General features: G+C 38.6%; 1 long non-coding RNA gene across 1 annotated transcript in view; it reads left to right on the top strand.

Annotated features, from left to right (window-relative positions):
• The window catches only part of LOC148347362 (uncharacterized), a 19460-nt gene extending 1422 nt beyond the window's left edge, over nt 1-18038 (top strand). Inside the window, exons 2-3 of the long non-coding RNA XR_015848119.1 lie at nt 17590-17740; nt 17802-18038. This is a non-coding gene — a long non-coding RNA (uncharacterized LOC148347362). The remainder of the gene's footprint in view (nt 1-17589; nt 17741-17801) is intronic.
• The last annotated feature ends 7845 nt before the right edge of the window (nt 18039-25883 follow it).

Below are 25883 nucleotides of genomic sequence, written 5' to 3' on the forward strand. Positions count from 1 at the left end.
TAAATGACGCTAGTTTATAAACGTGACGACAATCAAATAGCCTGCATGCTTCAACTTCCGGCCTCCGTCAGCTGTTACGTCACGGACACTCGTTTTTTTTTTCTTACAATGGATAGTTTCTTTTATTTTATTTCATTTTGGTTATTAATATTTAGGGGGAACGTGTAATAGTTACCATGTAGGTACAGATGAATAATAAATCACTTAGTTATTAAACAACATTTTGCAAATCAACTTGCGGTTGATGTCTTCTGTTACGTCACTGACACTTTCTGTATCTGGATGTTTTGCATTAATTCCACGGCCCCTAATCGCCGTGGTCGTCGGGGCACCACTTCTTGGGGTGTGTCCCTCTCAAGGCTTTTTTGGGGGGGAAGGGGAAAGCGCCACACCCCCCCCCACACACACACACACATGGTTATGATGTTTTTGCTTCTCCCTTTAGCATCAATGCAAGCTTTTCTGACACATAGTGAATAAATACAGTACAAATTATTATTTTACATCATTTTATCGTCGACTTTTAAGTCTTTACAAAGCACACGAGGTTCCGAACTGAATGAGGAAAGAGAAAGGTATTGTGGGAGGGAATTCAGCTAGTAGCCTAGTGGCATTTTCATGAGGCTGTGACCCAAAACAATTGCAGACCATTATTATATAGGATACAAAGCAATAAAATCTACAAGTACTTGTAAGAATATAATGTTGTAAAATTGAATGGAAATCCTCCAATATTTAACAATTATAGAGTTATTCGAAACACGTCATCTGTTACGTCACTGATCCTTGTTTTTCCTGTAATAGTTTCTGTTTGTTACCAATATTTAGGCTAAATTATAATATTTAACATGTACTATTTGGAAAAAAAAGCTTTATTGAGCAGAGCGCTTCCATAAAAATATTCTACAGCGGTGTTCCGTGAAAGGGACAGTGTGTTATTTAGCGCCTCCTGGTGCTAAGAAAAAGCTTTGTTTATTTAAAAAAAAATATATTGATTAGAATAATAAGCAAAAATGCAAAAATATCCCACAAAAGTGCAGTTTTTCAGCTACCTGGGTGTATTTTTTTCACCTATAGGGAGCTGACATATTTGTTGGCTAGCTTGCAGCTAAGGGTACACCTGAATAATTGTTTTTTTTTCTTCTGTTTTCTTTTTTTATCCTTCTTTTTACTTTTTTCTGATTTCTTTGTCCATTCCTCATCATTCTTCTATTTTTTGCTCCCATTTTTTCTTCTCTTTTTTAATGTTCCACTTTTTATTTGTTATCTTTCTTTTTCCATTGATCATATGTCTTTTCTTTTTTATTTTGTTTTCTATTTTGTTCTTTCTTCGTTTTTCTTTCCGTTTTCTGTTTTTCTCCCTCTCCCTTCTTATTTGCATTCTGTTTCTTTCTCCTTTCTCTTCTCCCCTTTTCTCTTTAGTTTTTTCTGGTTTCTTTCATTTCATATTTTTCTTCCCTTTTCCTATTCTATTATTTCCTTTTTTTCTCTTGCATTCACAAAAGGCTGGGCAAAGAAGGAAAAGCAGTTCATTTTGGTCCCTTTAAATCTCCGTAGTTTGTATTTCTTCCTCCCCTGTTTATTTGCACTATTTTAACAACACAATACAGTAACATCTATTGGTCAAATATTACACACTCTCTCTTTATCATTTTAAACAAAACTTTCGAATCAATCCAAATTAAAAAAACAAGGAATGTCGCAAGTAGGTTTAATAAAATTAACAAAGTTTTTACAAATATCATTAATTTAAATTGCTTTCGGGGAAAACCTTTATAGATAAACATTATTATTATTATTAAACGCTATGTTTTATATTTTACATTTTCCGGTGACGTCAGAATACGTCAGTTGCACGTTTTTTCTAAAGTCAATCGTTTGTAATAATTTATTTTATTATTTTATTCCAGTTGCATTTTTCAAACAATATTTTAAAGGAGAATCTTATGTTTAACTATTGGATAAAAATAAATCCTTTAGTGATTTGTCTTGAATTCGAATAGTGTCAAAGCGGCCACTGGGTACCGCTGTTGCGCTGTGTATGGACTCAAAACGTTGCCTTCTTTTCCACGTCTTCCTTTTGCAATAACATGTTAAATATTTAAAATGAGCCTTTTTTTTAATTTAGCTACTAAATCATAAACTCTCTCCCTGTTGCTTTTGCGAAAGTCAAATTTAGGAGAATTCTTCTTCTGTTTCGCTCTATATGTTCCTGTCCGATTAAGAACGATCTTTTATTTATATATCTTTGTTGTCACTTTTGCATAATTGCTTCCATATCAATACATTTATTATGTTATTACTTCCAAATTGAATGCGATTGAGATGAAGTTATAAGGAGGTTGATGATCTCAATTGTCCTCAGTTCGAAGGTCGGGCGCTTCCAAAAGGTCGTGCTTTTTAAGGGTTAATGGATGTCGCTGCACAAAAAGTCAAGTCGTGCTTTTTTTGGCTGAGTTTTATTTGCTGAAGGCTTTTATCTTAGTGAATTTTTTATTTAAATAGCTCAATGAAAGCACTCGAGGTTAATTGGGAGTGTTATAGCATAAATTACGCTAGGTTAGCATTGGGTAAAGCTGGAGATGCTGGATAACTGATTGTTTTTCTACCGATACTAATTTGTTTAATTGTACAGTATATATAATCACAACAGCAATGCACACAACCTGAGCATTGCCACTTATAATGAGCTCTCCAGTTTCTCTGGCACATTATGAAGAGATAGAGAGAAGACACGACCAAGTTGTGCTACTACTTCTACAGAAATAAAAAAAAATCACAATAGCTCTTACACACATCTTGAGCCAGGCAAATGATTACTGCCAAACTCCCCAGTGCCTTGCTCACATCATACAGAGCTAGAGAGGAAACACGACCAAATTGTGCTACAATTCCTCGCATCCACTACACAGCATCATCTCCAAACGGAAGAGCAGCTCCAGCGACAGACTGCTGTCACAGTCTTGTTCCACGGACAGACTGAGGAGATAATTTTTTTCCTCATGCCATGAGGCTCTTTAACTCCACCCAGGGGAGTAAAGCCCACATGAAACCAGACCCCCACATTGCATATTACCGTATTTTTATTACAGTGTGTATTTTATGTGGCACTATCTAAATACTCTATATCAACACGTTACATTGGGTATTTATGTATTATATTCCTTTTACTTTATTATTTTTTTTATTTTCAACACAAGGATACTGCTGAAAGTGTGATTTTCCCTACGGGGATGAATAAAGTATCTATCTATCTATCTATCTATCTATCTATCTATCTATCTATCTATCTATCTATCTATCTATCTATCTATCTATCTATCTATCTATCTATCTATCTATCTATCTATCTATCTATCTATCTATCTATCTATCTATCTATCTATCTATCTATCTATCTATCTATCTATCTATCTATCTATCTATCTATCTATCTATCTATCTATCTATCTATCTATCTATCTATCTATCTATCTATCTATCTATCTATCTATCTATCTATCTATCTATCTATCTATCTTGTGCCATGTGACCTATAGCGGCGGACCTCTACTGTGCCTCAAGCACATTATAAAGACGTAGAGAGAGACATGACCAAATGGTGCTACTTCTTCTTTAAAAAAAATAAATCCTAAAAGCCTGTTTACATCCTGCATCATGCGACTGATATCGGCGGACCTCTCCAGTGCCTCACTCACATCATGAAGAAGTAGAGAAGAGATACAACCAAGTTGTGCTATTACTTCAATAGAAATAAAAAATCCCAATAGCTTGTGTACATTCTGAGCCAGGTGACTGATTATAAGCCAAACTCTCCAGTGCCTCGCGCACATCATGTAGCGCAAGAGAGGAAACACGACCAAGTTGTGCTACTGCTTCAATGTAAAACAAAAAATTCCAACCTGTACACATCCTGAGCCATTCGACTGATTGCAGTAGACCTTTCAAGTGCCTCGCGCACATTATGAAGAGGTACAGAGGAGACACTACCAAGTTGTGCTATTTCCTTTATGAAAATTGAGAAAAATCACAACGGTATGTAGACATTCTGAGCCATGCGACTGATTTCGGCAGACCTCTCCAGTGCCTCACGCACATTATAAAGTAGAGAGAAGAAACAACCAAATTTTGCTACTTCCTTTATAAAAAATAAATACCAACAGCCTGTATACATTGCCACATTATTAAAAAAAGTAGAGAGGGGGCACGACCAAGTTGTGCTACTACTTATATGGAAAATCAGACTATATTCTAACAAGGGATAAGTAATATGAGCTAATATTGCGGTGTCACCTGACTAAGTATCGAGTTAGTTTGTCCATTGCGTCGATAACTATGACGTCGATTATAATTATTGTGCATCCAAGCCAAAGAAATGCATTAAATAATGACAAAGCAACTCTTATACAATATAAAAGGAAGATTTTTTTTAAGAATCTCTGTTAGCACCTAACAATAAAACCATCAAAACAAAACTCCTTCATAAAACCCCTATCAATAATTCACAGCGAAATTATTACCGCGCGCCATTTTCCCCCCCACTTATTGTTACTCCGGCTTTGCAAATGAGTAATTCCAACTTGTTATTGGCCACGTAATTGCGTCAGCTTTTCTCACAAATCGTAATTACTTTGTGGCGGCCGCCTATTTTTAGTCCGCCCGAAGTGACAATAAATTTGTCGATTCTGAGAGAACCCGTGTCGACCGCCGATGTAGAAAAAGCCTCCGGATGCCAAGTGCGGGCCTCTCTTAGTTTTCCGAATCAATAGCCAGGAATAATCCCTGTTGACGATAAGCGCTCCGGAATATAGAGAACGCATTATATGATGTCGAGCTAATAAATTCGGAGGGGAAAATCCAATGGATTCAATAAAGGAACCTATAGAATATGTCAGAAATGGAGACTTAGGGATTGACACTGTTTCTTAAATGTAACGTTATATATGTGGAAATGTTGCATGAATAATTCAATATCTCCAGTCAATTTTTTCTTTTTTTAAAGTAAAGATGAATGTGAGTAAAGATTATGAAAAATATACACATAAAAAGATTAGGAAATATATTTAAATATGTGACATCCCTCCCATGTCAGGACCAGAATGGAAACAGGACCCAATTGCGTTACGTTTCTCACAAGTTTTAATCTTGTGATATCCGGTGTTCGCTGGACGCGAGAAGCAAGTCGCTCTCATACTCGGATTGTGCTCCGAACGCAGAAGTGGATCTCGAGCGATGGCGGTGTCAGGGACGGAAAAACGGGTCGGTAGCCGGGACTGGGAGTGCAAGGCGTGGTCAGGGTCGGAAGCGAGTCGTAAGCCAGAACCGGAGAGTAGACATAGTCGGGGACAAAAAGAGGTCGTAAACTGGGACGGGATGACAGACGTGGTCAGGAGCAAAACAGGTCATAGCCGGAGACAGACAGGAGAAAAACGGGACAGGCGGGAGTCAGGGTCGAAAAAGGCTTGCCTAGTATTCACTGAAGTTTGCAGATGGACTGACAACAGGGGATTGACAGGACAGGGTTCAAATACTGACAGGGAGCCAATCAGAACCTGTGGCAGCTAGCGCCAAATGAGCGTGCACAGCTGAGTCACATCAGTAATCATGACATCCCAAAAATATAACTAGCAATGCTTGGTATAACAGTTTTTCCTGTATTTGTTTTTAAACATTTAAAAATATATTTGTTATTGATTTTAATTTTAATTTACTGAGCAAAACAAAATAAATATTAAATTGTTATATTTATTATATATTTATCCATTTAGATTTATATCATACATGTCTTATTATTCTTTTTTTTTTATTATTATTGAATTGTATTTATACTTGTGATATTTTTTCATTTTGTTATTTATTTGTATTTATTTTTTTATTTATTATTTATATTATATATTTAGTTATTTGCATTTTTTTCATTTGTGTTTTATTTTGGTGGATTTTATTCTTCTGTGTATTAATTTTGTATATGTATACTTGCAATATTTATTCAATTTTAATATTACATTTTTGTTCATTTATTTTTTATTTTTACTGTAAATTTATTTATATCTTTGTTACTTATATTTTATATTTTTATCTATCATTTATTTCTTGTATTAGTATCGTTTTGATCATTTTTTAAATATATTTATCGTTTTATGTATTTCGAATTCTTTTTTCTATTTTTTATTTGCATTTTATATTTATTTTAAATGTTTTATTATTTTTTTTACTTATTATTTCACTTTTATAATTTTTAATCATTTTTATCTGTTATTTACATTTTTTTTCTGAAACGCAAATACTTTTGAGAAAGACATTTAAGAATTTCACAACAATTATATATTTTCATGAAAAAATATAATCATTTTTTTGAATTCAATTTGCATTTTCAAATAATTAAATTCAAAAACAAATTGTGCAGTGTATTAATTTGTTTTTGAGGATTATAATTATATTCTATAATTTATTCATTTTATTTAATTACGTAGATTTATGAAAATGAATCTTCTCTTTTAATTTGAAGAATGCCTCTGTAAAATAAAGTACGCATCATTTTTAAGGTTTTTCTTCAACTATTCCATTGTTCCAACTGTCAGTGAAAGCAGCATTTTTATCTTGAAAAATAAATCTTAAAGTACAATGACTTGGAATATTTTTGAACAGTTCAGCTGCGTTGGGAAAGAAGCCCCAACAGATGGCTGATGGGAAATCATCGCGACGGGAAAAAGTACCACGAGGCCAATTAGAGGCGAGAATACAGATGGCTGGAGGACCAATGAGAATTCTTCTTACTTAGCCACCGTACTTTCGTTCCGACAGATGAGTTCAAATGTAATTTTCTTTCAATGTAAATTTGAGTTAAGTGACCCACTGGGTAAGCACCTTGCCCGATGCTGAGATGATTGACAGCTCTTAAGTAAAAGTAATATGCAAATGAAGTCTTTTGGGGTCCCACGTATGCTTTTGCTATAGAGCTAATTGGGCCGTTTGTGGCCCCCCGAAATCCACCTTGGACCCAGGGCTTAATTAATGCCTTTGAATTGTATTTTTTCCAATAAAAAACAGGTATGACTGATTTTAGCTTTAGCAATTGAAGGAATTTTCCTCCCGAAACAGGGAAAGGTACCAACAAGTACCTATCTGTTCACAGAGTTGAATATATCACTATTAGAGGACTAAACAGGGTATTGAAACCCCAATCCAGCCAGAGCTAGAAAAAAACGATCTAGCGAGAAGCAAAACCTGAAATTTCATATCTTATATGTGAGGACTCGGGAGGAGGAAGGGGATTTTTTTGGGTGATTCCCCACCCCTGCAGTGAGCCCTTTTCTCTTGGTCCTACGTGCGCGGCCCAGCTATAACACAGGTAGAACTATTGGATTCTGTCACCCCACATTTTACAGTAACACGTTCTACAATGTTGTTTTGGATGAACTCTTTCCCATGATGCTTCATTACAACGTCGTACAAGGTGGCACCGTAAAATACTGTGGTGAGGAGTTGAAATCTGAAGCCTTTTCCTGTGTCAACCTTTACCTTAGTTGTCTAGTGGTTAAAATTCAGCGCTTTCACTGCCGCGATCAATGTTGCGCAAATAAAGTTAGCAATATATTTAGACATATCCATTATTGCCCAAATATGGTAATGTACTACCATAAAACCTCATGTATAACGTGCAGCCAGACTGTGAGAGATTTGGGTACAAAAAAATATGCAATTTTACACACAAATAATTACAGTATTTAGTCTACAAATTTAAATACATTGGTATTATTAAAACGTTTTCCAGCTATATTAGTTGTCTTATTTATTAGCATATCATTACATTGGATCAGGAGGTAGAGCACTCGTCTTGGGATCAAGAGATCGCAGGTTCGATTCCCGGCTCCTCCGTGTTATATGTCGAAGTGTCCTTGGGCAAGACACTGAATCCCTAATGCCTCCAATAAGCAGGTAGGCGCCTTGCATGGCTGACTCCCTATTGGTGTGTGAGTGTGTGTGTGAATGGGTAAGTGTGAAGTACATTGTAAATTGCTTTGGGAGGTCCTCATTGACTTCAAAAGCGCTATATAAATGCGGACCATTTACCATAATCCCGTCATTCATTTAGTTGTTCAGTAAATGCACCTTAAACTCATCGACATATTTGTACAAAGTACGTACCTCTTCTATTCATTTGAGGTTTCAATGTGCCCATTCTTTCAGTATTTTTCCCAGCTTTGTGGACTTCTGATTATTCTGCTCTTATCATATAACCTTAAAAACTGGGTCCAGTTTTAACAAAAGGTCTCTTGTGAAGACGAGACTTCCTTGATTTGATCCACGCCAATTTTCTATAAAACAGTGGCAAACCATTTTTCGGTGCTTCATCCTAATCACAGGCCCAGGGTATACTCTATTTAATTTCTCTATGTAATAAGATTCCTCAACTGAACTGCTTCTATTCTTTTCTCCCTGATCACATACTCAGTCCGAATCCCGAGACACAGATTTTCAGCCCCCAACAGAATTTAGGTACTGAAGGATTTTTTATTTTATTTATTTGACTATAAGCGATTTAATATAATACAAATTACATTTGTTGAATGCAGTGTGGATTTTTCACAGGAGGCTGAAGGTCGAGGACAGGTCGAGAGTTTTGACTGGGGAATTTTGATAGCGTGCGCTGACGATGGAATTAGGCCTTGTTTTGATAAACGCTTGGCATTGCTTTGAGCTGATAAGTTTTCTTGTCGTGAGTCCTCTAGAGGTGGCGGCGTCTTCCGGCGAGGAGGAGGTGACGTTGGCACCTGACCCGCCCAATGGGGGTGGGGGGGCCTTCCTGACGCACCAGTCAGACGAGGTTGGGAGTTCCTGGCCCGACCCAGGGGAGGAGCCAGCACGCCCATGGGGGTGGCCGACGCCCCGACGTGTCAAAAAGACGGAAGACAGACGGGGGTTCAGATCGGAGAATGACAAGACTAATTAGACTAATTCGATAATAATTCGGAAAAATTTGATGGAATTCACTTAAGAAATAATTTAAGAAAATAAATCTGCCTGTGGGCAGCACGGCGGCGCAGTGGTTAGCGCGTGTGCGGCACAGTTCTGAGGTCGTGGGAACCTCCTGAGTGGGTTCAAATCCAGCTCCCGGCCTTACTGTGCAGAGTTTGTATGTTCTCCCTGTGCTTGCGTGGGTTTCCTCCGGGCACTCCGGTTTCCTCCCACATTCCAAAAACATGCATTTCAGGTGAATTGGCCGGTCCAAATTGTCCCTAGGTGTGACTGAGCGAGTGAGTTGTCTGTCCCCGTGTGCCCTGCGATTGGCTGGCAAGTAGTCCAGGGTGTCCCCTGCCCACTGCCTGATGATTGCTGGGATGGGCTCCAGCATCCCCGCGACCGTACTGAGGATAAGCGGTGCAGCTGATGAGATGAGATGAGAAATCTGCCTGTCTCTTTTCAATATGTTTCCCTAAAATTAAGAAAAGAGCATGCATTGTTAGGAGAATAAAGTTTGTGTTTGGTTAATGGAGTCAGATAACTAATTCGAACAATTTGCTAAACGCTACATTTATAATATAGTTTTTTTCCCTAACAGTACATTACCCCCGGAAAAGCAAGGTAACAAAAATAAGTTATTCGGGTCATGAAGTTGATAATATGAGTCCGATTCAATTCGTAATATTTTGCCAAAGGTGGGAAGACAATTCCCGCTCATCAACAGGTTCTTCCCGCTGAAAAAACTTACATCATCCATCAGCGACCCGTCGCCTGGCCCGACAGACAGCCTGTCAAAAATGGGGAGGGGGCTGGATGGGGAGCGCTCACAGCTGTCTCACCAGGGAAGCGTTGAAGGGATTATTCCTTCTCATTAAAGAGATTCCCGTCCCTCATGTGTGGCGGATTTTTGATGGAACGTCTTTAATCACCTTTGAACTCTCACGAGTACTCCAAAAATTTCATTCTCGGCCCAATGAATTAATAAACGACGGCGTGGAATTGAAACAAAGGGGGAGGGGTCTTCAGAAGAGCCACAGGAAGACATGTGGGAGGATCGACTTGACCGTTTTTCAGCATTTTCCAACGGAATATGTTATGAGAGGAGAGGTGGAATAATTCGGAGCCTGGAGGCATTCGGCTGTCGGCTGATGTCTTGCGCCAGAATTCGTGGGACGGGCTAAACTGCAAGAGGAAATTTTCCGAATTTATTTCTGCAAATTCTATTGTGCTGTTAGCACGGTCGCAATTAGCCATCGTAACTGTTATCATTTTTTTCGTTTTTGATCCATCCGCTTCCGTAAAAGCTTGGCTCGCTAACAAGTAGATGCTAACGAGTCATGGTAATGGATGCATACTAATGAGTAGATGCTAACAAGTTATGCTAACGACTACATGCTAATGAGTAGATAACAATTTATAAAAACTGTATGCCATTAACAAAATGCTAACAAGTCATGCTATTGGCTAAATAATAACAGGTAGATGCTAAAGAATCATATTTTCCGGGGGGAATTGGAGGGGAGGCGGACTTGCTAACACGAGGTGGTGTATCCCTGGATTTTCACAAAGAAAAGTTTTCCATCTGCCGCAGGGATGTCGAACTTTTGGACTGGCGTGACGTCATCCACTCCGCTACAAGCACCCCTAGGGCATCATGTTCATCTGTTAATAAACAACGGGGTAGACTGCTGGAAGTGTGAATTTCCCTACGGGGATGAATAAAGTATCTATCTATCTATCTATCTATCTATTGGCTAGAAGATAACAGGAAGATGCTAACGAGTCTTGCTAACAGCTACATGCCAATGAGTTGTGCTATCCACTACACGCTGACAAGTATTGCTAACGGCTACATGCTACTAAGAAAATGCTAACGAGTCATGTTAATGGCTGCATGCTAACGATTAGATGCTAACAATTCATGATAACTACTATATGCTATTGAGTAGATGCTAACAATTCATGAAAACTACATGCATATAACAACATGCTAACAAGTCACGCTGTTGGCTAAATAATAACAGGTAGATGCTAAAGAATCATATTTTCAACTACATGCTGACAAGTACTGCTAATGGCTACATGCTACCAAGTAGATACTAACGAGTTATAGTAATGGCTACATGCTACCGAGTAAATGCTCACGAGTCATAGTAATGGCTACATGCTAATAAGTAGATGCTAACGATTCAGGATAACCGAATGCCAAGAATAAAATGCTAACATGTCATGCTATTAGCCAAATGTTAACAGGTAGATGCCAACAAGTCCTGCTAACAGCTACACGCTAGTGAGTCATGCTATTGACTACACGCTGAAAAGTATTGCTAGCGGCTACATTCTACCGAGAAGATGCTAACGAGTCATGGTAACAGCTGCATTCTAACGAGTAGATGCTAACGATTCATGATAACTACATGCCAATGACAACATGCTAACAAGTCACACAGTTGGCTACATGACAACAGGTAGATGCTCGCGAGTCATGGTAATGGATAATGAGTAGATGCTAACAATTCATGATATCTGAATGCCAAGAACAAGGTGATATCAAGTAATGCTATTGGCCACATGATAACAGGTAGATACTAATGAGTCATGCTAACAGCTACGCGCTAATGAGTCATGCTTTCAACTACATGCTGACAAGTATTGTTAAAGGCTACATGCTACCAAGAAGATCCTAACGAGTCATAGTAACGGCTGCATGCTAACGATTATATGCTATTGATTCATGATAACGACTTCGTGCTAATGAGTAGATTCTAACGATTCATGCTAACTGCTGCACAATAATAAAATGCTAACAAGTCATGCTGTTGACCACATGATAACAGGTAGATGCTAACGAGTCTTGCTAACAGCTACATACCAATGAGTTTTGCTATCCACTACACGCTGACAAATATTGCTAACCGCTACATGCTACTGAGAAGATGTTAACGAGTCATGTTAACGGCTGCATGCTAACGAGTAGATGCTAACAATTCATGAAATGAAATGAAATGATCTGCATTTATATAGCGCGTTTCAAGTCAATGAAGACTTCCCAAAGCGCTTTACAATGTGCTTCACATTTACCCATTCACACACACTCACACACCCATAGCAGCCGTGCAGCCATGCAAGGCGCCAACCTGCTTATTGGGGGCATTAGGGGTTCAGTGTCTTACCCAAAGACATATGCTAATTTCGCCCCATGTCATGATAACAACTACATGCTATATGATTCATGAAAACTACATGCCAATGACAACATGCTAACAAGTCACGCTGTTGGCTAAATGATAAGAGGTAGATGCTAAAGAGTCATGCTAACAACTATGCGCTAATGAGTCATGCCTTCAACTACATGCTGACATGTACTGCTAGCGGCTACATTCTACCGAGAAGATGCTAACAAGTCATTGTAATGGTTACATGCTAATGAGTTGATGCTAACGATTTATGAAAACGCCTACATGCTAGTGAGTGGATGCTAACGATTCATGCTAACTCCATGCCAATAACAAAATGCGAACAAGTAATGCTTTTGGCCACACGATAACAGGTAGATGCTCACTAGTCATGCTAAAAGCTACACGTTAATGAGTCATGCTATCGACTACATGATGACAAGTATGGCTAATGACTACATGCTACTGGCTAAATGCTAACAAGTCATGGTAACGGCTACATGCTAACAAGTAGATGCTAACGAATCATGGTAATGGCTACAAGCAAACAAGTAGATTCTAACGAGTCATGCTAATTACTACATGCTAATGAGTGACAAGTCGCGCATTTCTGACAGATTGTCAAAAGCTGGCAAAAGCAGACATCTTTGGATCAGTTTTTCAAGAAAAGTGAGGCAAAAAATGTCAAATAATATTTTTATGATTTCATTTATTCTTTGGGTTTTTTTTTACATTACGTGCCTCTTTTTTTAGGTTTATTGTGCGGTAATCTAATTTTCACATGTATTTGTTTTATGTTCTGATGCTCTTCTATGATTTTGGAGGTTACAAATTTTTTAGGTTACGAAGCCAGACCGATTTCTACCCGCGGAGCTGTCAATCATCCCTTCTTTACGGGTCCAAAAATGCGCTATATGAGTGCTGTATTAACATTAATAATAAAACGAAAACAATCAGGCGATTTCAGACGTTGTTTTCCTTTGGCCAACATTTTGGTGATAAACTCACCTGACATTTCTTTTAAAGTGAAAAAGGACAGCTCCGACAAAACAAAATTCAATTAGCCTGAAGGGCTAACAGATAGCTTGTGCGTTTGTGTATGTGTGTGGCGTGTGTGGAGGCAATCTAGGTATTCCCTCCAGAACTATTATGCTTAATAATGTGTCATCGGTGATTGATGGCGCGCTAACGGATAGCACGGGCTTCATTCCTTAAAAAATAAGTGTATTTGTGATTCATTGCGTGTATGTGTTAATTTTATGACATTATGAAATCATGTTTTGTATGTTTTACCTCAATAGTAATAGAAAGAGGATGTATTATTTAAAAAAAACGGTTTTACTTATGCTAATGTGAATCGTTAGCTACAGTTGTGGGAAACAAACTAGCTCTTGAAAATACATTGATTTCTCAAAGGGACAGAGTGTATTGTTTAGAGCGTCCTGTTAGTAATGATAAGGAAAAATATATGAACTATTATGTAAACATGCATTTTTTTAACTACTTGGTGGTCGACAAATTAGCATATATTTGACATAAGATGATCCTCACCCAGAGGTAGCTAACACGAATAGCCGACATCTTACTGCTAAGGCTACCCTTTTTTTTGTTTGCACATTGTTTTAATTGTTTCTCTTTTTGCTCTTTAGTTATTTTTCTTTCATGTATTCATTTTCCCCTTTGTTTCTTCCCTTTGTGCATTTCCCCTTTTTTGCCCTTTTTCTCTTACTTTTCCTTTTTCCCTTTTTCTTTTATGTTCTTTTTTCATTTCATTTTTTTACTTCACAAGACGTGTAGTTTTGATCCAATATTTCATTCAATACCGTTTTATTTTTATTTTTTTTCCAGATTTTCCTTTCCTTTTTTGTTTCCCTTTTTTTCTTTCTTCACAAAAAGCAAGGCAACAAAAGAAAGAAAATAATGTGTTTTGGTCACTTTCTGTCTCCGTAGTTTGTATTCTTCTGCTTGTTAGCACTAGCACTTGTTGAAAAAACGTCATTCACATGTAGTGGTCAAATTTTACCCACTAAAGCTTAAATTGAAATATGTTTTATGTCGTTATGGTTAGTGTTGTATTTGAAAAATATCATTCAAGAAACAAAATCCAAATGTGTTTAATCACCTCCAGTGGGCGGCCATTTTGAGACTCATTCCACGCATGTTACAAAATAGCCGCTGTCTGTGCTGGGTTAAAACAAACATCTTCCGCACTTTGACAATCACATTGTTCATTTTTGTTGTTATAAATTCACCCACACATTTGAGTGAATTATTTACTTGCTGTATCCTTTCGTATCAGTACTTTGTCAGCAATAGTCTTCCACCCTTATCTTATCAAGATTTGTGCACACCACTTTCCTATTAAAACTGCGGTCAATAATTTTCGATGCCCTTTTGACTGAGAACTGACTCCTGATCAGACCGGTTCAGAGTACTCTGTTTTATCTTTATTTTGAAACTCTAATAATTGTCCTCAACTGAATTGCTTCTCTGTAGCTCTATTTTTCCAAAATCCGAATACTCTGTCAAGTTCCGGAAAGGAACACGCGGCGAGACATCGGAATGTCCTTTCGCTTTCACTAGCTTGCTAGCTTAGCGCCTTTGCATTTAGCAAACATGTTTGTTGATAGTCTCTACTTTTTATATTCTGGAAGACGGCGTTATACCCCTGGTTAGCTTAGTGCACTTAGGAAGCATGTTATTTCCGATTCATGTCGCATGGCAAAAATGTGACTCCCTTGTTCATCCGTCTTCCCCTTTGTCCTTTTTGTCCTGAACGTGCGTGTGTCGTATTTAGCAGGAATCGATCGTGGCTGTTTCGTCGGATCAATCTTGTCATGTGTAACGAACGAGGAAAGTAAATAAATGTCAATTGGCAAAGGTTGACATATTAATGATGGACTTTCTAAACTTTTATTTTCACATAGTCCGTTTATTAGCACGTTAGGGTGCTATTACCACCCCGCTTAACAATCTGATTGACGGATGACAGGGCGTCTAATTTTTTGGAATTACACTTCTCAGACTTTCTGGTAAGGTCTATTTGTACCGAAGAGTTGGAAGTCAAATCTCGGATTCAGGCGCAGCAGTGTGGTTTTCGTGCGGGGCGGTGGAAGAGTGGACCAGCTCTACACACTCTGCAGGGTCCTCGAGGGTGAATTGGAGTTTGCCCATCCGGTCAACATGAGTTTTTCAGACTTGGAGAAGGCTGTGTTTCTTGGGGAGCCCTGTGTGGGATTCTCTGAGCGTATGGTACTGGACAATCTGTGCGGTCCCTGTATGACCAGTGCGGAGTTTAGTCCACATTGCCAGCAGTAAGTCCGATTTGTTTACAGTGGGAGTTGGACTTTCCAAGGCTGCCCTTCGTCACCTATTCTGTTCATAACGTTTATGGACAGAATTTCTAGAAGGGGGCTGGTTTGGAAGCATCAGTGTTGCATCTCTACTTTTTGCAGATGATGTGGTGCTATTGGCTTCGTCAGGCCATGATCTTCAGCTCTCACTGGAGTGCAGAGCCAAGTGTGAAGCCGTCAGGATGAAAATCAGCTCCTCCAATTCCAAGACCATGGTTCTCAGTCGGAAAAGGGTGGTGTGCTCTTTCCGGGTTGGGTATGGGATAATGCCCCAAGTGGAGGAGTTCAAGTATTTCAGGCTGTTGTTCACCAGTGAGGGTAGAATAGAACAGGAGATCGACAGACAGATCGACCGGTACAATGTCCGTCATGATGAAGAAGGAGTTAAGCTGAAAGGCAAAGCTCTTCATCTACCGGTCAGTTTACATTCTTATCTTCACCTGTGATCATGAACAGTGGGTCATGACTGAAAGAACAAGATCCAGGATACAACTTCCTCAACAGGGTAACTGGGCTCTCCTTCAGAGATTGGGTGAGAAGCTCGGGTCTAGGAACTCTAGAGCTGCTGCTCTTCTGTGTTAAGGGGACCCAGCTGAGGTGCCACCTGGATGCTTCTCTTGAGAGGTGTTCCGCGCATGTCCCATCAGCAAGAAGCCCCTGGGGTGGACCCAGGACACACTGGAGAGACTGTCTCTAGGCTGGCCTGGGAACACCTAGGCATACTCTCGGATGAGTTGGATGAAGTGGCTAGGGATAGGAAAGTCTGGGATTACCTAGTGAGGCTGCTGCCCTTGCAACCCGACCCTGGATAAGCGGAAGGTAATGGATGGATATTTCAACTTTTGGGCAACTCCAGCCAGCATTATCATCATTAGTGCCAACCTCTTCTGTGTTCGTTCCTCTCCGGCACACTCGTCCATCACTGCGGCCCGCGGTAACAATCCCAGTTGACAGCCGCAATTCATACGTGCCGTTATTTGCCTCTGAGACAGAGGACAGTTTTGTTGACGTCTGCTGGTAGGACGTTTTCAGCAAATGGTGATAATAATAAAACAATAATCTCCTCAATGTTTGAGCACGGTGTTTCAGGAATCATTATTCAAACGCTGGAGTCGCTGTGAAGCAGTTCCAAAAATCCTGGGTGTATATTTAGTTCATGCGAAGACTTAAAAAAAGAACTTCAAAGGATCTTTGAGGGGCTTCTAGGAGGTCAAGGTGCCAACTAATATTAGTTTTATTATTACAAATCGTATATAGTTTTTTTTTCATACTCGATCACTTTGGAAATGTAATGTAGTCAGCTGGAGTTCTTTGGTTTATGATCGAAAACAGTTAACATAGGCTCTCTATTCTTTTTGGTTGGTTTTTGAGTAAAACTTTTTTAACCCAAATTTTATTTCCTGGAAATCTAGCCGAACCAGAAGTGGTCTCCTTTCGCCTTTTTAAAATGTTGTTTCTGAGTAAAATTCTATTTACTTTATTACCTCATCTGCAGTCCATTCTCAAGGTTTTTTTTTTCATTTTCCTCATGTTAAAGTTTTTGAGTTTTTCCTTGCCCTCATGTTGGTTTTAGATCAGGGGATGGTGTCATAATAGTATGTGGTTTATGCAGCCCTTTGAGACTCCTTGTGATTACAAATAAAGATGACTTTAAAAATTAAAGGTGTAATTTGTAAACAAACCGAGAGGGGTGCTAATGAGTAAAAAATAATTTATATTAAAAACCAGAAGTTTAATTTGTAACACAATGTATTCATTTTTGAAATGTTATTTGTTAGTATTTTGTTTATGAGTAATATACTACCTTAAAACTTCATGTAATACCCACATCTGAACTTTGAGGTTTCTTGTGGGTAAAAAAATGTGTGTATACACGATTAAATACGGTATAAGCTAAAAATTAGGCAATTTATTAGGCAATGGTTGTTGACCACTGACATAAAGATAAAAAAAATACTGTAATATAATTGTTTTGAAATATATCTGTAAAATGTATTTGAATCTTCATAGTCTGAGTTTTGAGTATTTTATTAATATTTGTTTATTTTCAATTTTTCTTAAATTTTGATTTGTTAAATGTTCTCCCCATTCCACAGCAATCACCGCCAGACGTGTGGTTTTGATCCGATATTTCACTCAATGTTGTCATCTTTGACCTTCAGCGTCCATAATGACGGATGGCCGTCGGATGTGGCAGTGATGGGGCGGCAGCGTTGCATGATGGGAGTGGGAGCGCAACAGCGGATGGTAAATGAGAAGGTTTCGGTGGTGATGGCATCGAGTAATGGTTTACTTTATATTTTTCTAGGAGCCCTTTTGGCATATCTGTGGCGAAACACATGATGGAAAGAGGCCATTGTCCTTTTTGACCCCCAAGGCCTGCCACTACGTTTGGTACGCCAGCATCATCCAGGGAGATCGTTTTATAAATTGATATAAAAGAAGTTTACCTTACATTGTGGAAACGGATATTTTTCGGCCCCTCTTTACAGTATTTTTCCCACTATATGTCGATTGATTTATTAAATAAAGGAGTCACACTCATCGTTACGATTGATGATTGAGTTAATGTTTAAGAATAATGAGGTGATTAAAGCAAGGGAATCATCTAAGAACATGACTACTATTGCAATTTGAATCTGCAGTCTCCTACCCCTTTCCGCATCCACCCGCTACTCCACTGGAGCAGCTCAAGTCACGTCAGACTCACGGGAAATAAAAATTCATTTTTCCTTTCCATGTACATTTACTTATGATGTTATTTAATCATATACATTCAGATTCCATTTAAGTAGTATTTGCTATATATTTACTATATATCTGTTATTTTAATGTTTTTATCTGGGGCACAGGAATATTAGGGAGGCATTAGGTAATCACAGTGGTTGGCTGTGCTGGCCTGAAATTATTTAATGTGAATTTTATTTTGTTCATCACTACTTATTGAATAAATCCAAACTGTCTGTCAGCTTCCTTTTATTGCTTTCCTTTCGGTTGCTCTCCTTCCAGACATCTGCTTTCATATTTAAGCAATTAAGCGATCAAATTTCAGCCATCACTTGTTGCCAGGGTCAATAATCTGCCTGGAGGCCTTCACAAAGACTTCTGAAGGCCGTGAGACATAACACCGGTGTTCAATAAATCCCTTGGAATAAGCGAGCTAAGCGTCTGCCTAGGGCCCCGCAACCACTAGGGGGTTCCAAGAGTGGTTCACCTTTTTTGGGGCCAACACTGTCCCCATTGTTACTTTGTGTGTCCACTCAAAAATACTTCTACAGAAATACAACAAAAATACTGCCCAATAACTGCAAAACTAAATATCAAATATATTGCTTAAAAACAGGGACCTCATTTATTATTTTGCTTTCCTTGTGAAAATTTAAATAAATAGTATAGAATTACTACAAAAAATACTACTACAGTTATACTATATTGCAAAATACTTCTACATAATTATTTACACCAAAATACTACAAAAATCCAACTACAGTTATATTACAAAAATGCTAAAGACATATGACAAAAATACTACGATGGAAATACTACAAAAACATCTAAAAAAGTACTACTAAAATACTGCTTTGGAAAAACATCAATTATACTTCTACTGAAATACTAAAACAATACCAATACATAATACTATAATATAAAAAACTACTAGAGAAATATTACGATAAAAGTACTACTAAAATAGTTAATACTGCAAATTACACCTATAACGATACTGCAAAGATTCTCCTATGGAAATATAGCAAAAATGCTACAAAAATAAAACTAGAGTAACACAGTACTCCAAAAATACTACAGAAATAGAACAGGTATGCAAAAAACGTTCTTATATGGAAATACTGCAAAATACAACAGAGATAGTACAAAAATGCTAAAAAAATAATACTACAGTAATACCACAAAAATACTATCATCATAAAACTACTGTAATAATACACAAATACTATGATAATACTACAGATATACAACATAAAAACGACTTTCGAAATACAACAAAATTACTACAGAAATACTAAATAATACTACTATGGAAATATTAAAAATTACTTCAGAATTCTACAAAATTAGTACAAAAATAAAACTACAGTAACACTAAAAAAAAACCTACCAAACTTCAATAAAAATCAGACTTCAGAAATACTTAAAAAATAAAAAATAAAAAGAACTCTACAGTAGTACTTCAAAACTAAATAACTTAAAACTGTGACCTATACTATCTTGCTCTAACCAATTTGATAAAACGAATCCGTTTCAAAATATGTATAAAATGCACCATGCAGCCCCCGAATCATAATAGTTGCCCACCCCTGGAGTTCTAGTAGGTATGTAAATTAATGATTAATACGGGGCCCCAAATCTAATTTTGCTTAGGGCCCCATAAAGCTTGGGTTGGTCCTGATTAGAATACTATATTATAATTGCATCTTTTATTCACTTTACAGTGAACTTTTAACTCATTTAACTTTTAACTTTTTTTATACTTGGAATACAAAAATAAACTTTACATTTGTTCTAGAAAACACAATATCCCTGATGAACGCAGGACACGTCATCAAAATATTTACAGTGAAAAATTCATTTTTACCATTTTTTTACTGAACAAATTTAAACTCAACAACATAGAATCTCTGAAAACATATTGACCAATCACAAAAAGCCTGTTCATTTGTGAATGACACATCTTTAAAGGTCATCACTGGAGGCTTAGGTGAGGAAAACACGGCCCGTCTCTGGGTAAGTGCCTCATAAATTTCTATCTCGGACCCCCACCTTGGCCCTGATTTATGTCATATCCTGGAGAAGTACCCTAAAATTTTGGTGGTGTAGCGTCTCCACCAAGTTCTGAAAAAAAAATGTTATCGATTCTGTTTTCCGGCTGCTGTTTTTATTGTGTTGTTTAGTCCCTGCAAGACAAATCCTTGCCGCTGCTTTTTTTCCCAAGTGACACGAACGCATCATGACTCTCGTCAGGGATTTTATGGTGTGGTCCGAGCGAGTGGGGCCGGTCCCGTTGTGGACTATTGATGGCGCTGATCTTGAAGATGACATTCATGGCTTCCATCCGGCACTTAGAAGGACAAAGAGGAAGGTCAGATGCCCCTCTGAAACGTCACAGCTCGTTCCGCAGAGGTCAACGCGGCTCGTGATCGTTTTTGTGGCTGCTTTATGGAAAAGGTTTAGCGCCATGCTTCCTAACCTTGTTGAAGATACAGAAACCCACACTGTAAATCTTAAAAACCGTAAAAAGATACTGTGTCTTACTGGCAGTAGTGATCCGGTTCTGTATTTAGTGAGGGTGGTGATTCATGTGTCTCCTTTTTATTCCATGGTCAGCATGTTTTTGCTTCTCCCTTTAGCATCACTGCCAGTCTTAGGACCCATAGTTAAAAAGAAAAAAATGGGTTGCACAACATTCTAATTTTAACAAGGAGAGGGAAAAAGGCCATTATGGGAAAGAGTTCAGCCAGTAGGATCTCAATATCTTCAGGACCACGCATTTTATATGACAATGACCAATAGGATGAGTAAATTGTCTTTATTGTCATTGATTGAGCATTGTATGCGGTGAGATTAGACATGGCACTCCAGGTTAAAACATCTAATATAGACTTCGAAGTGAAAAAAGATAAAATACTATAAGGAGAAATAGGCAAAAGGAATAGTTTCAACGTAGTGCTTAGAAAATTGGCCCGAGTAATAATAATGCAATGAAACAGGATAGTGCATCGTAACAATAGTGCAATGAAAAGATCATATTTAGCTGCTGCAAATGGAAAAAAAAAAGTAATTCACAAGGTGTATAGTTTCACAGTGTTGTGCAATAGTATTTATTTCACAGTTTCATTAAGAAGCAACAACAAAAGAAGAACCCCAACTAAGTCTCAAGATATGTTTTTACAATTTTATAGCATCATATAGCAGACATAGAGACCTAACGCTACACACACATGCATTTTTTAGCATTTGAACTCATTTGTTGTTGATGTCGTATAGTGGGAAATGCTGTAAAGAGGGGCAGAAAAACATCTTATTCCACACTATAAAGTGAAAAAAATCTTTAGGGGTCTACTGTATATATACGGTTCTGCATAAAATCCTTCACTTCCTGGGCACTTGATTTTGATATTATGAGTCGAATGGGGCAGCACGGCGGCACAGTGGTTAGCGCATGTGCGGCACAGTTCATGTCTTGGGAACCTCCTGCGTGGGTTCAAACCCAGCTCCAGACTTCCTGTGCGGAGTTTGTATGTTCTCTCCGTGCTTGCGTGGGTTTCCTCCGGGCACTCCAGTTTCCTCCCACATTCCAAAAACATGCATTTCAGGTGAATTGGCCGGTCCAAATTGTCCCTAGGTGTGAATGAGCGAGTGAGTTGTCTGTCCCCGTGTGCCCTGCGATTGACTGGCAACCAGTTCAGGGTGTCTCCTGCCCACTGCCCGATGATTGCTGGAATGGGCTCCAGCACACCCGTGACCCTACTGAGGATAAGCGGTGTAGCTAATGAGATGAGATGAGATGAGTCGAATGGGCGTATACATAAACACAACAAAGCTTGACTTTTTCTGGGCCTTACGAAGAATTTGTTCCTGGTGACATATGGTGGGTTAAATTTCGTTATGAAGATCTACAAAAAACTGACTTGAAAATATCGAAAGCTAAGGACGCTGTAACTTGGGGGTTTACTTTAGTTTTGGTGTTAATGCCATGGTTTGGGTTTTGGGGTCAGGTAAAGTTTTGGGTGTGGTTATAAACAAGTTTTTCAATGTTGGTCTTGAGATTACATTTTATTTATTCATGTCCTCGAAATAAACGACGAGGCGCTCATCTATCATAAAACTTCAGGTGGAAAGTTAAGAGTTGAACTCTTTTTACAGTAATTTACCGTAATCACATCAAATTCTGTTTTCCCCTTCCCTCCGGAACCTAGCATGAAAACCCATTTATTTTTTTGACCAAGGCATTGTGGATGAATCATGCTTTTTGACGCGGCTTGCAGGCGAAATTGGGGCACGTTAACTGTCCTTTCACGGCACGCCGCTCGCGGGAAAAGTACGCCCGCCGGGTTTTTTGGAGGTCATGGACAAATCGAAGGTGTGCAAACCGTCACCAACCCTTTAATGACGGCGCTCCGATTCTTTCCGCCCCGCAATTCCAAAAACGAGGAATGAGAACACCGATCGCCAGAAAAAGAACATCGTTTCGAATTCTCGCCCCCTTTGGGAGAATTATTGTGTAATGGGAAGATAGCTTTGATGTTATATTTCTTTCATTGTATTTATTGTGAGGCGTGTGTTTTGTTTTTTGTCTTCCCATCTTTATTTCTTTTTCTTCTTTTCTCTCTATTATCGATACAGTCTATAAAACCTGGTTCAAATAACTTTCCACATGTACATTTCTGAAATGGAATCGGCGTTTTTCAGCCAAATTAGCTAACCCAAGGGCCAGACCAGAGACCGGTTAGAGTCCATATCCAGCTCCTCCAATTTTTCTTTTCTTTCTTCCCCTCATCATTTTCTTTTTACTCTCTAGCAACAATACAAAACATAAAACCTAGGAAAATTGGCATTTTCACATTAAAATGTATCTATCGTACTCCAGTGGCATTGTTATTGTATAGTGACTTGTTTACCTGATCATTCTCCCTTTTACTCTCTAGCAACAATATAGAACATAAAACCTAGGATAATTGTCATTTTACCAGCTCAGTAGCCTAGATGGTAAGGCGCCCGCTTTGAGACTGGGAGGTTCGGGTTCGCGCCCCGGCCGAGTCATTCCTAAGACTTAAAAAGTGGTCGGCGGCGCCCTCTGTTGGCTGCGGCTGCATCGGCTCGCTACAACGGGTCAGGTGCAATCGACATTTCGTTCTGTGTACATTGTTACACAGAATGACAATACAAGGAAATTATTATTATTATTATTTTCACAGGTAAATTCATAGAATGGGATTAAGTGCAATACAACCGAATGAGCTAACCACAAAGGCCAGTTCAGACCCAGTGAGAGTCCATATGCAGCCCCTCCATTTTTTTCTTTCATCCCCACATCCTTCTCTTTTTTACTCTCTAGCAACAATACAAAACTTAAAACCTAGGAAAATTGGCATTTTCACATTAAAATGTATACAATGGGATTAAGTGCAATACAACCAGATGAGCTAACAACAAGGGCCAGACCAGAGACCAGTGAGAGTACATAGTTGGCATCTCCAGTTTTCTTTTTCTTTCATCCCCTCATCATTATCCCTTTTACTCTCTAGCAACAATATAGAACATAAAACCTAGGATAATTGGCATTTTCACAGGTAAATTCATAGAATGGGATTAAGTGCAATACAACCGAATGAGCTAACCACAAAGGCCAGTTCAGACCCAGTGAGAGTCCATATGCAGCCCCTCCATTTTTTTCTTTCATCCCCACATCCTTCTCTCTTTTACTCTCTAGAAACAATACAAAACTTAAAACCTAGGAAAATTGGCATTTTTACATTAAAATGTATACAATGGGATTAAGTGCAATACAGCCAGATGAGCTAACAACAAGGGCCAGACCAGAGACCAGTGAGAGTACATAGTTGGCATCTCCAGTTTTCTTTTTCTTTCATCCCCTCATCATTCTCCCTTTTACTCTCTAGCAACAATATAGAACATAAAAACTAGGATAATTGGCATTTTCACAGGTAAATTCATGGAATGGGATTAACTGCAATACAACCGAATGAGCTAACCACAAAGGCCAGTTCAGACCCAGTGAGAGTCCATATGCAGCCCCTCCATTTTTTTGCTTTCATCCCCACATTCTTCTCTTTCTTACTCTCTACCAACAATACAAAACATAAAACATAGGAAAATTGGCATTGTCACATTTAAATTTATAGAATGGGATTATGTGCAATACAACCGAATGAGCTAACCACAAGGGCCAGACCATAGACCAGTGAGAGTCCATATCCAGCCCCTCCATTTTTTATTTTCTTTCTTCCCCACATCCTTATCTTCCTTACTCTCTAGCAACAATAAAGACCATAAAACCTGGGAAATTTGGCATTTTCACATCTACATTTATAAAATGGGATTATGTGCAATACAACCGAATGAGCTAACCACAAGACCCAGACCAGAGACCAGTGAGAGTCCATATCCGGCCCCTTCATTTTTTCTTTTCTTTCTTCCCCTCGTCATTCACTTTTTACTCTCCAGTAACAATACAAAACATAAAACCTAGGAAAATTGGCATTTTAACCTTTAAATTTATAGAATGGGATTAAGTGCAATACAACTGAATGAGCTAACCACAAAGGCCAGTTCAGACCCAGTGAGAATCCATATGCAGCCCCTTCATTTTTTCTTTTCTTTCTTCCCCACATCCTTATCTTCTTTACTCTCTAGCAACAATGCAGTCCATAAAACCCGGGAAAAATTGACATTTTTACATGTACATTTATAAAATGTGATTGGACCCATTACAACCCAATGAGGACCCAACGAGACCCAGCGGGAGTCCTTATTCAGCCCATTCCACTTTTTCTTTTCTTTCTTCACCTTTGTTACTCTCTAGCAACAGTACAGTCCAACTTGAACGTACATTAAAAATTTAGGTCCTAAATGTAGGTCATTGTTTTGGGAACTAAGTGGATACTCACCTTATAAACTATCCTTCTAGTGTTTAGCTCCAAGCTTCTGCCCAATATTTTTGGACCTGGACCCACAAAGGCTTTTCGGGGCATTTGACCTCTGGATGCCGTCTTTAGTATTAAATTCCTAAGCCCTCAGCGCTGTTTTCGGTTATCTTTGCTGTCAGTAGAGCAATCGTGTGTATCACGGAAAAAAAGCAACAGATTGTGGCGCTTCGGGCTAGAAGACCTGATTGAACATCTGGACCGGTGAGCGAGAGGGAGACAGAAGGAGGACGAGGAGATGGACAAGGAAGTTATTCTGGAAGGATGGTTCTTCTGTCTGGAACGGGCTTTTTACTAAAGAAATTCATTTTAAACCTCCACATGGTCATGCTCTTAAAATAGTGTTTTTCTATAAGAATGCCAGGGCACACTAGTGTACCGTAAGACCTTGTCCAATGTGCAGTCCCAGCACATCATAAATTGGAATTTTTGCTTTCTTTCAGTGATAAGCTGAGCAACTGTAACATTCATCTATATCCGTTGTTTTCATCTGATATGCTGATTATTGAATTAATTTAATTGTCTTTGTGTCACGGTTGCCATGGCGCCCAATTGACCCCGCCCGTGTGGCACCCGCTGGGGCTCATTAACAGATTGGCTTTCCGTCTTTTTAAGCTCAGTGCGCTCTCTTTTACTTTGTCAGTCCGTCAACGAACCTCTGCCCCGCAAGACGTGGGTTCTGACTCGGTCCTGTTTTCCTGTTGGTA

The sequence above is a fragment of the Urocampus carinirostris genome, chromosome 19 (genome assembly GCF_059441175.1).
Source record: "Urocampus carinirostris isolate Australia breed hairy pipefish chromosome 19, RoL_Ucar_1.0, whole genome shotgun sequence".
Classification (NCBI taxonomy): Eukaryota; Metazoa; Chordata; class Actinopteri; order Syngnathiformes; family Syngnathidae; genus Urocampus; species Urocampus carinirostris.